The sequence below is a fragment of the Passer montanus genome, unplaced genomic scaffold (genome assembly GCF_014805655.1).
Source record: "Passer montanus isolate IOZ18808 unplaced genomic scaffold, ASM1480565v1 scaffold122, whole genome shotgun sequence".
NCBI lineage: Eukaryota > Metazoa > Chordata > Aves > Passeriformes > Passeridae > Passer > Passer montanus.
In genome coordinates this window covers 701,803-713,914 of record NW_024358945.1, presented here as the reverse complement: position 1 = coordinate 713,914, position 12,112 = coordinate 701,803, and the positions used below count along the sequence as shown (strand labels likewise).

The window sequence follows — 12,112 nt, the reverse complement described above, 5'->3', positions numbered from 1 at the left end:
TGATATCAAGGGATGTTGTGACATTCCTGATTAAGAATTACACAGTAAGCAAACTGTACAGAAATGCTAATTTCCCTCCCATTTCTCATCACTTACCTAAATTATTCTGAGTAATACAAATGATCTTTATTAGCTTTAAAGCAGTTCATTCTCATTCTCTTATATCATTTCATTAAGGAAATCAAATTCCTGTAGATGACTAAGTGCACAACGTATTTTCCTCAACAATTAATGTCGTGCACTGATGTACGTCATGTTCACAAACAAACCAAAAAAGCCCCAAGGAACATCAATTCTTCTACAGTCACAGCCAACTACCCACCACCAGCAGAGAATGAATAACTTTTGCTGGAAATAGCCCTTCTTCTCCAAATTCCTCTTTGAATCACTGATTTTTGAGTATTCCCTGTAGTTTTCAGTCATCATGAAGTGATGCTGAAAAACCCACAGAATTGCCCAACCCAAATAAGAAAGGCACAATTTTCTCCACTTTGACTGGAAAGAATGTAAGGCTGCTTTATGGTAAGGAAGCATTGCTTGGCTAACAGAGAGCATGGTTTCATGAAATCTCACTCTTTCTGCTCTTAAATTTATTAAAATTGGGTTTCAGGATGTGATCCAACCAGGTACCACTGTGCCTACCAGCACTAAGCTGATCCACTGAAGGTTTCTAAGAAAAAGTTCTCTGCAATGCATTCATTATACCCAGCAACATCAAACAGGGAAAAATAATTAAAAAGGCCCTATTGAGCACAGAGAGGGGGTGAACACAAAGGGTATTTGGTTTTGAGTCACACTTCATATATATATATATATATAAAAATACATATATAAATATATATATGTGTGTGCACATATATATATGTACTTACACATATTAGAAGACATTACAGTGCATTTTTTTAGGATTTTCTTATTTTCCTCTTCCCTTCTATCCCAGTCTATGAGTGTCTACCCTTACAGTACACATATTTAAGCATACTCAGAAGAGTTACATAAAATTTTTTATTTCAGTTTTTTTTTAATCTTTAGATGTACATTTATGTGGGGATGACTTATTCAAAAAATAAATTGCCTGGACAGATTCAATTACGTGAAATAAAAGTGAAAATCACATACACATGACATATAAAGGAGAACTATGCTGAGAGCTTATTTGTATGTTACAAGGGGGTAAAAGTGAGACATGTAGGACTGATCCCTCTGAAAGTCACCCAGTCCTCCCCACAGCCCCTCTGGCAGTACTGGAGGCTGCACTCTCACATTTATACAAAGCTCTTCTCAATACACTTTGATTTATTTGATTTGTTGATCAAACACTACAGAGTGTCTCGTAATCTCGGGTTCAGAGAAACTTTCAAAAATAGAGGCACAAAAGATGCTACAATGACACTATGTCACAATTTCTGATGTAAACTATATCCAACCAGTTCAGACTGGTCCAAGCAGGTTTGAGCTAATCAGAACTGGTTTGATGCGGTTGGATCTGGTCTGAACGGTCCAGAACTGGTCTGAACCCACCCCATGCTCATCCAGACTGGGGTGTATAAACCACAGCCACCCAAATTAGCCAAAACATCCCCTTCAAAGGAGAACACCTGTGAGCAGGAAGGCCCATGGAATCAAACAGCAATACCTGAATCATATTTCCAGTGACTGAACGGAGAACTTCTGATGTTTGCCTAAAATACCCAATCTTTTTGTAAATTTAATTATCAACACGCTTTTCCAGATTTCAGCACATTTGTTTTCTACAGGAGCTGGCCAGAACACTGAAAAACTCAGCAAGAGTTTCAGGAGATCCCCATGAACAAACTGCATTTAGCTCCACAAGTTATTTTCAGTGAACAATGGGATCACATTTTCAGAAGACTAAACTGTTCTGGAAATCTCACTTCCTGAACACATTTGATTTCAAGCCCTTGTGTTTATTTATTTTCATGTCAGTTATTATTCACCTCAATACAAAGTAAAATTTTCTTCCTTGGAAATAACAGAGGAAATTAAGAGCTCAGATATGCACAGTGATAAACAAAATACGGTCAGAATTAGCTGTTGAAATGCCTCAAATTTTGGTAATTAATCTTGTATTTTATTTTAGGGCTTAAGCACTACTTAAGTAAAAGAAAAGAAACACAATATCCAGTGAAAGCACTAAGGAGAATAAACTGGAAAACAGACAGCAACAAACACCTTTGGAAATTGCTGGTCATTCTTCTGACTGCAGGGCTGAATTAATTTGACACAGATTAGCAGAAGTTTAGATGAAAGTATCTGTGTTCTGCTTCTGAAACAGGAAAGCATCCAGCTATGGATGGGCATAAACAGAACAGTGCCTTCAAATTGTCACCTATATTCAACACAGTTGTTCCCCATGTATTTTCTGAGTCATGTCTATCTGCTTCCTTTATTGACCATTTCTTTTTAAGCCCTCATCACTGAAGATTCAATACAGCTACAAAAAGAAAGGAACTGGACTCTGCTGTGCAGACATATCATCAGAAAAATAGTTAAGTACCATTTGCAAAGTGTTTATTACTAGGGATGATGTGAAGCAAAAAGAGACACAGCATATTTCCAAACCCTGGGTTAAGTTATAGCATTATAGGCAATTAATAGAAATATCATATTTTTATGCAACTAAATTTGACCTCAAAAGCCACAGCAAGACAGAAAACATAGGACCCTTTAATGTCATTTTTACTGTCATTTATCTGACTATAACCACACTTTAAAGCACTAAGGTCAGCTGGTCATGAAGCATGACCTACACTTCTGACTAGCATGCACTACATTTGACTTGAGAGTAAATAAGGGACTGACACTCCATTAACCTTCACAAGTACAATTATTTATCAAAACAGTTCAAAAGACTACCCTACAGAGAACTGATAAATCTGGAAGCAAAAAAGGAAACTGTAACAGCACAAACTGATCTTTTGCTGGTGATGAAGAGCCATTTCCTACCACAATTCCTGTAGCAAGTCCTCCAGTTTTAACACAGCCATCCATTTTAAAGGTCTGGATCTTAAATCACATTGGCTTTGACAAAACCTCAGAGCTGTCTTTTTTTATTTTGTGGGGTTTTTTTTTTCATCTTCTTTCTCGGAAATAACACATGCTAATATGTATATGCAGGACCTCAAAGACTTCCCTCAGAAATACATGCAGAATATTCAGAAGAGTTCTGCAGAGTTGGCCCTACCTGTCACACGTCACAGTCGAGATGGCCACCATACAAGTTCAGAAGGCTTCACCCTGAACACAACAGCACCATTCCACTCCAGAGGGCTGCAGCGTGTGCCCTCCTTGTCCTCCAGCCCAGCCTTTTATACCCCCAAGTCAATGCCCTGCACCTGTGTGCCCTGTGTGCCCTCTGTGGTTGGTCAGTGCCCCTGGGCACTCCATGGCTCGTTCCCTGCAATGCTGCTCACCTGTGCTGCACAGCTGCAGCCACTCAGGGATGAGCACAGCCCCACCAACTCTGTGCCTACACCACCTATTCTTCTGCACTGTTGGTTACAGCCCAAGGTTGACACCTGCTCCCAATATTCCTGTTGGCTGACGTGACCATCACTTTCCCACCACCATGTGAACTTTATCTCTTTTATTGGAAGAAATGTGCTGGTTGTCAACTCTGTAAAATTTCTATAACATCTTTCTGTTGTGACATTCTACCTAAATTCTGCACTGAAGGAGGGGGTTGAGCTGCTCATCAGCAGCTGTCATCTGCCACCAACTACTTTGACTTTCTGACTGCAGGAGCACTTTGCACTTCCAAAGATCGGGAAGTTTGTTCAAAATCCCATACCAGAAAGGGTCAGGAGGGAGAGTGAAAAGAAAGCAGCCCTACCAGAGGAAGATTCTGTCAAGATCTACTGGAAATGTTGCCTATCACTGCCACCCTGTCCAGAACAGTGGTTTTCCTTTGGCAGTACAGCACACCCTCCTACTGCAACTACACCCTGGACTCATCTCCAAGAGCCCCAAAATGCAAAAATCAAGTGATAAGGGAGAAAAAAAATCATTTAGACAACAGAGAAAAAAATCATTTGAAGGGGAAGAGGCTTTTCTCTTATCAAGTAGCCCAAAACACAGCAAAAGGAACAGGAAGTGCTGACTGACATCAAGGTCAATTTCTACTAAATGTCATCAATTAAAGGGGAGAGATTGACTTGATAATGCCTTTTTAGCAGAGGATTTATTACATTCACAACATACAGAAAAGCATAATCCTCATTATATTAGTTACCTTATTTCAGCTAGTACAAACAGTTTATTCCTTGAAGATAATAAAAGGAAATGGATTATGATTTTAAACCTTTTGCCCACTTTACCTTATACATAATAAAATAATCATGTTTAGGGGACTGAGTACTTTTTAAACCTGACTCATAAAATTGATATCCTGAGGTCTAATGTTTATTTTTTTCCCATTGACTTCCAGATTAAATGCCTTAAATTGCAAATACTTCCCCCTTGCCAACTCCTTGTTTTCGAAATTCAATGTTTCTTTTTCCTCCTCCCACTAAGAAAAGATTCTGTAGCCAGACTTTACTAACCATTCTTTGGATGTGCAGGAGGCACTATAATCCGTTTTTCTATTTGAGAGCTCTGCACTCAGAGCTCAGCAAAGCTAAGCAGCCCCAAACTTGTCCTCTGCCAGGTACCCAAGCAAAAGAGAGCAGCACACAAAGCCTTCCTTCCAGCAGAAAATGCAGGAGAGAGGATTGAACTGCGAGTTAATTGAACAAATTTACACAGCATCATTTATGAAATGGTGCCTGAGCCACCCAGAGCATGTTTTCACTGGGGATTAGAGCTTTTCAGCAGCATCTCAGATGCACCTGCTGCAGACACCACTGTCCTTAATGGAAAAGCATCCGGTTTTAAGCAGGAGACATAGCCGTTAAAATGTGAATGATTCTACTCTAAGTAGTTCCAGAGAAGCAACAAAACACGAAAAAATTTTTAGAAAAACATGCTGGAGACAGGAGTCCCATATACTGAAGGGAAAAGTTTGAGACAAGGGAATGTGGTATCACACTTCAAATGCAAAAACACTTACTGCAGAAAAGAGCATATTTCCTTTTGCTGCAGTGGCTAGGACAAGAACTAATGAGAGAAAACCGATGCAGGAAGGATTACACAGGAGTTATTTTCTAAAGGCAGAGACAGCAATACCCTGGGCCAGACAGACCAGGAGGTTCTGAGCCTCCTGTCTTGAGAAACTTCAAGAAGTCAGACTATTATCTGAAGGAAATTACACTGGTACAGCTGATCCCTGGGTTGGGGTGACCTCTCCCAGTCCCTCGCAGCCCCACAGTTCCATCAAGTGCAAGGCTGACAAATGGTGAGAAATGATGTGCTCATTCAGTAGGAGCTCTATAGATCTGCAAGGGACTTACTCACTAAGCTGGATCAGGGTTTTTTAGTTGTGTTTTGCCCTGGATTTTTTTTTTTTTTTTCAGATAAATCAATAGGCTTGGGCCATTTTCCAAAGATGTGATTTGGTAAGTTTCAAGCCAAACCTCTCAAGCTTTACTCATGAGATAAGTGCTAAACAATGAGCCAGATTCATCAAAGCTTTATAGACTTACTTAAAAGAAAAAGAAACTGATTCAGCCAACTCATTTCAAGCCAAATCAGGCAGTCAAAAATCTATTCCTGAGATTCGGAAAATCTGTCTTTTTTTAAAATATTTTAAAAATATGTTTTGAGAGTCCCTCTTTTGCAAGAGCCTCAGGCAACTCTGTCAAGAAACTGTTTTTTGGGATTTTGCAGTCTGATTAGGAGTGGTGTATTCCTCATGTCTAAAGGAGATAGCTGAAATACATGTGTTTGTACATATACACCTAAATATTTTTACATATATCCTTATATATACAAGCAACATAAGGATTCAAGAACATTTTATCAGAAGTTTGGTAATTAAAGCAGTCTTTTTTATTTTTCAAAAAGACTAAAAATGAACTTGCTTCTTTACCACAAGAAAAAAACAAACAGTAGTGCTGGACACCAGGATACTCTACTAATGCACAGAGCTAAAACCAGTTCCCTGCTCTCAGGCATGTTTATGAGCCTTAGCACCATAACATCTACCAAACCTCTCAGTACTGACCCTTAGAGCACCTCCTAGAAGAAGGTTCATCCCATGTTTTTCAGTGCTTGCTATCTCCACCAAGAAGGATAACAACTGAGCCGAACGAGCCAGTTTTTGTGCACACCCACAAAAAAACCTGCCAGAAGTCACCAAAGCATTTCAAACAAGGCATCAAATGTTACCAGGAGAGGGGAAGACACAGGCCTGGTGTTATCTAACCAGGATGGGTCACAGTGGGAATGGAGCAAAGGACATCCTGCCTCCTGGCCAGCATTCCACACACAGCTTCTGAGCTGGAGGAAATCTGGACTGAAAACACTGTGCTGGTGATGTAGAGATTTCTATGCAGAAACACAGGAAAGGCCTCTACCCTCCTCTTCCCATATACACTGTTAATTGCCCAGTAAACTCAGTTTCAGAGACAGAAAGTTGGTGTCCCTACAGTGATGGACACAGGCTGAGGCCATTGGATGGCTGCCCCTCCAGCCCAGCATTTACTGTAAACATTTATGTCAAAGTCAGGGGAAGACGTTCAAAACCTTGCCACGCTTTCTTTTTCTGCTTCTGTTCTTCGCAAGGGAACTGCTCCTTCTGAGGACACGGAAAAAGCATGTGACTTTGAACTGGAAACCCTGAAAGATCAGTGAGCCTACCTGCTAATGAGCAACTTGCTATTGAAACGAGCTCGTTAGCTTTCATTTTTGCTGGCTGCGGATCGATTCATGAGCCACTTACGTGGCCTCTCTAAGCTGTACATAAATTATCAAACACATTGATTTCTCCAAATAATAAATCAGGAAGTCAGTCCTTTCCATATCTCTAGTGCAACTGCTTAGCTCAATGGCCTTCAAAATTCAACCAAAGGAAACAATGATAACATCAGTGTTCACAGATCCACTGCATCTGAAATGGCAAATATTCTGCTGCAAAAATAAGCTGTGCTGGCATCCCAGGGAAGCGAATAAAAACTTGCCTCTGAAAATGTTACACACAAAACGCACAGAATTTTGCATCAATCTTTGTGTAGGTGGCAGCTCAAGAAATTCACAGTAAGGAACAATTGTCTCCAGCAGGGAAAAATCCAAGATAGATCGTCATCTTTTCCCATCTCACATAATTAAATTTCTACAGCCATCTTCATCTGACTGAAGTGGTCAAAGTCCTGTGGTATCCCAGAGTCAGTGCTGAGCTTTGGAAGTGAAAGCATTTTCTCCTGTCCACTGGCCACCCCAAGAGCACAGGAAGAGAACCTGTTAAACACTCACAGGAGGAGGGAGGGAAAGCCTCCTTAGCCCAGACTAGCACCCATAACATTTCCACCTTCAGCACATATGGATACCTCCAAGGCCAACCTGATTCCACCTGGCCTCCCAACCATTTCTTAAAGTACATCAAAAAGTAATGCTTTGGACATGTATGCTTGCAAATTTCCAAGCACTCCATAACACTGATTTGCAATAATTTGCCTAAGGTCATGTGGGCCTTGATCCAAAGCCTATTAAAGACAAAGCAGTCTTTATAGTGACTTCAAAGAGCTTTGGATTGGACCCACGGTGAAGCGCTGCATAGTAAATAGAAAAACCAAGAAAAGAAAACCTGGTCTAAAGAAGAAATGTCATCCTCTCCTTAACTGACTCAGTTTACTGAAAAAGATGGGAACGTGGGATTTAATTTTCCTGTTCTGTACCACACTGCCAGCCCAATGAAATGGCTGTTTCCCTTTTCCCACACAACTGCACTTCTGGGAGCATCATTCAGTTCTAAAATAGAGCCCGACACAGGAGCTCGACCACGCTGCAGAGCTGTTTTCATCCCCTTGACCCTCAAAAGCAGCAGCCCCAGAGCAGCTCCCTGGAGCGCCCCTGGAGAGGGCTGTGGCATTCCCTGCCAGCCGAGGACGGTGCCAGGAGCCTTGGATGGAATGCTCGCTCCAAAAGAGCAGCAAGCTTAGGACTAAATGCAATAACAATAAGGAGTTAAAATGTGCAGACCAGAGAACATCGCTTAATCCCAGTTTACTGAAAGGACATGTCATTTTTAGAAAGTTGTCCAAACAACTGTCTTAATATTCTACACCAAAGTGGCTATTAATCAAACAACAAAGGCCCAATTAACACATAGCTGTTGTCACCTTGATGTTAAAAGCCTCTCCCTTCCCCCTTCTTTCTTTCTTTTTGTCTTTAATGTTACAACCTAACCCAAAAATGCCTCAGGGCCCTACAGCAAAAAAAAAAAGAAAAAAAAAAAAGACAAGATACAGAGAGGGAGACAGGGAGGAAGGGAAGAGGATGGAGAAAAGTGGGGAGGGGAGAAAAGGAGAGAGAGAGAGGGAGAGAGAGAGAGACTTAAATACCATCTCTCCTCTAGGCAGCAATTTCCACAGATGAAGAGGTCACCACTGTTTAACAGTGTGCTGCCACGTTAATTTAGTATGACAAGATAAAGCAGTAATCTCTGCTTGAAGAGGCTGTAAACCGCCTGCTATCCAGGGACATGCTCGAGTCGATTTGCACTGTATATCACTTTATACAATTGCCGTGACAAAGCCCCCTGAGTTCCCTCATGTAAATCTCTCTCTCTGCCTCTCAACTTCGCTGCCAGTCAGGCAGCAGCGGATCTGGGTAAGCCATGCAAACTTGGTGTTTTACGCATGCCAGCGGACCCCAAAGCTCCCCGCCTCCCCCCGTCCAAGAAAAGATGTTTAGGACTTTGATAATCCATTGATCCCACTTCCATATCGGCTTGTATTTTTCAATCTGTCGTGTTAAGTTGTCAGGGAGGGCGATTAAACCGATGTTTCATGTTCCGAGATTTGCGTTCCTGGGAATGATAGTTTTCAAAGCCTTTCTTGCTAGGTTCTGCTTAAAGATTATCCCTAAGAAAGCTGATGTGAATATTATTACTGGCATAAACCTGGTAATAAAACCATAAAGTGTTTTAGGTAAAGACATTTTAGAGATATTCAGGGTTATAAACATAAGAGTTTAAAGCTGGATAGAATTTGGAGTGCTTAAAAAAAAAAAAGGAAAGAAAAAAAAAGCGCCCTGTCAGGCTGTGGAGTTTTCTCAGCATGAAGGAAAACAACATATGTAAAAGGGAAAAGGGAACTCGCGTGTCTGTGCGAAGTAAATATAATTACAGAACCACAGAAGAGGGCAGAGCAGAACACGACCTGTGCAGTCAGACAGGAGCAAGGAGACAGAGAGTGTGGCAGTGGCCGCGCTCGAGCCTCCAACGGAGCAGCCACAGCTACTGCCAGCCAAAGCCAAGGATGCTGCAGCAGCCTGCACAGCTGAAAACACGGCCCTCTTGTTGGGGAAATAGGGGGGATTTTTTGCAATATGTTGCAACTCTCAGATGCCATACTGCATCTCTAGAACATGCAAGTTTTAAATTATGTCTCCCTCTATTTCACATTTAATTTGTGTCGTTTTCCTATGGCCTGCAGGCACGATACAAGTCACAGCACACAATATACCAAACGTGGTGCCAAGATGTGAAGCTGTGCACATGTACATATACCCATTTTCTGGATTAAACACAGAGGAGGACATAAGTCGAATTAAAACATGCGCAGCAGCCACGTTTCTACACAGTAAGGCTGGAATTTTACTACAGTTTCTTAACCAATACATTGCTACGCCTGTGCATAGCGTTTGGACTTGCAAAAATGACCAAGCAAGGCTAAATCAAATCTTTAAAAGAGGTTACGTACATTCTCTGTATCAATTAAACTAAACAATAAAATCTGACGTTCGTTGCAGCTGATACTAAGACAAAAAATGCTTTATTAAGCATTTTAATAACATTTGATAATTTCCTAAATTTTGACGTGGAACCCCACTAGAATTAATTCCATTTTTCAATACTAAGAGAACCTTCCCAAAATAGCCCTTTTAAGGTGTTCTGTATTTCTTAATTCTCCAATACATGTTGCTAACCAACACATTATTTATTATCTGAACTTAACACTACTGAATAGACATACAATAAAAGGTTTGCTTTTAGGGAATACCCAATTCTTAAAACCCCACTAAACACCTTCAGTACTGGTAAAAAAATAATTCTGATAGAATATTCACACACAACACCCCCAGCCCCTCCCCAAAAAAAGGATGACCTAGAACATGGCTACTTCTCCAGAAAAAAAAGAGAGTTTTTGCACAGTAACATGTGTTACTCCTTTAACACCACGTACTGTGAATGGGATTACTCTCACCTAACTTGAGCCCCAAATTTGACACCCAGTCTAAACCAGCCATCAAGGCTCCCTCCACAGTCACTAGACAATCACTTTCAGAGGGTAATTAATCTTTCTTGTCCTGGGTGCTTATTTTAAGATTGGAAATGTTGTTCCAGGCGGGTGGTTATCTTTTCACACAAGCTGTGAAGACAGCCCAAACACCCAAACTCTCATGTGCCTAAACTTTGGTGAACTGAACCCCAATCTCACTGTATGGCACTCAGTCTCCATGAGTGTGGAAACCCTGATAAATCATAGACCATCATGGATGAACGGCAAGTACAATTTCCATTGTACTGGCACAGCTATGGATGGCAGAAGTGAATTGCCCATGATAAATCAACAACCTGGAAGCTGGAAATAACATCTAATTTCACCCAGAAAACCAAAAACTTGTCATCTTTGTTAATATTTATCAAATTACAAGTCCAACAACTCCATGATATTTTACAGAGCAATATAAAGATACGGGTCCTAAATATAAAAATAAGTTTTTCAGTCAAATCAGTTTATTCACAAGGAAAGCTCAGGAATTCACTGTGGCCCTGTGTCAATATATTACCCAATACTTATGTTGACAGCTTCAAAACTGAAGCTATGGTCACTGCCCAAAAGCTAAGTTTACACTGGCCACAAGCAAACAGGAAAAGTACATCATCTGCCACAGATGTATTCTTTGCACGACTGAATGACACTATTTGCAACTCTGCTTGTGGATCTATGAAATTCTGAAAACTGCTTTCCATAGGAGTTTATCAAATAGGTTTAAAGAGAATTTAAACAAGTCTTACACACGTAACTATTCTGCTTGCCCCCACACTCTGCTACTGTCTCTGTCAAGTCAATATGAATTCAAGAATTTGGGGGGGAAAAAAGGGGGAGGATGGTAGATTTAATATTTACAAAAGTAAAGAATATACCATGTACTCACTCTCTATCATTAGTCAGATGCAGACCACAAACTCAGGTGAGTTGAGTGGTTTGAACTCTGAGATGCAGAATGTTTTCTGTTCCCAACAGAGCTAAGCACTATACAGCAAACCTGCACTTATGAACAACAAATTATTAAATGCTCTGGCCAGGCAATTACCTCTCACTCAAAGCTTTTTTGGTTGAAGTTATCTAAGCACAGATTTATAAACTATAGGGATCAACAGCTGAGCTTAACACCCTAAGCTCCAGCTGTAACCTATGAAGGAAAATAGGCACTTCTAGGGTGTGAGTTCCCTGACCTACTTACTGGGTCTGTTAGGACAAAAGGAATCACACTCCACTCTTCTCCATTCACTTCCATTAACCATGAAGTTAAAGCTGAATTCACTAGCTCACTTCTAAACACACGCTTTTTAAACACACAGTATGAGGAGACTTCATCCTTGAATATTCACCCCAAAAGTGGCATTCAGATTTACACGGCTTTGTGTTATGTGTTAGTGGCCAACTCCATTCTATGAGAGGAAGTAACTTCTTTCCTCTATGAGAAAAGCCAAAATGTCCCCATGCTGCACCAAGGCTCCAATGATCACCAGAAGTTTATCACTGAGACTCCATAAATTTAACTGAAAACTGTACAAGAAATGAACACTCTCCTAGCAGAGCCCGAGGTCCTCAATGCCAAGCTCTGCACTCGTGTCTGGGTGTTTTCTGGAAACCTGCACATCCTCAGCAAATCTGCTGAACACAGAGGGATCCAAAGCTGAGCAGGTCTCCTGATTACAACTGCAGCAGTCCAAAATGAAAGGAATGGGAAAGAGGAAGGTTTCACT

General features: G+C 40.8%; 1 protein-coding gene across 15 annotated transcripts in view; it reads right to left on the bottom strand.

Annotated features, from left to right (window-relative positions):
- Nucleotides 1-12,112, bottom strand: part of SOX5 (SRY-box transcription factor 5) — a 607,462-nt gene that overhangs the window by 221,159 nt on the left and 374,191 nt on the right. Inside the window, exon 1 of one of the 15 annotated variants that reach the window (XM_039698248.1) lies at nucleotides 3,206-3,292. The exons of the other annotated variants lie outside the window; for them this stretch is intronic. The gene's annotated coding sequence lies outside the window, so the exon portion shown is untranslated. Of the gene's footprint in view, nucleotides 1-3,205; nucleotides 3,293-12,112 lie in introns of those variants that run through there. 15 annotated transcript variants of the gene reach the window in all.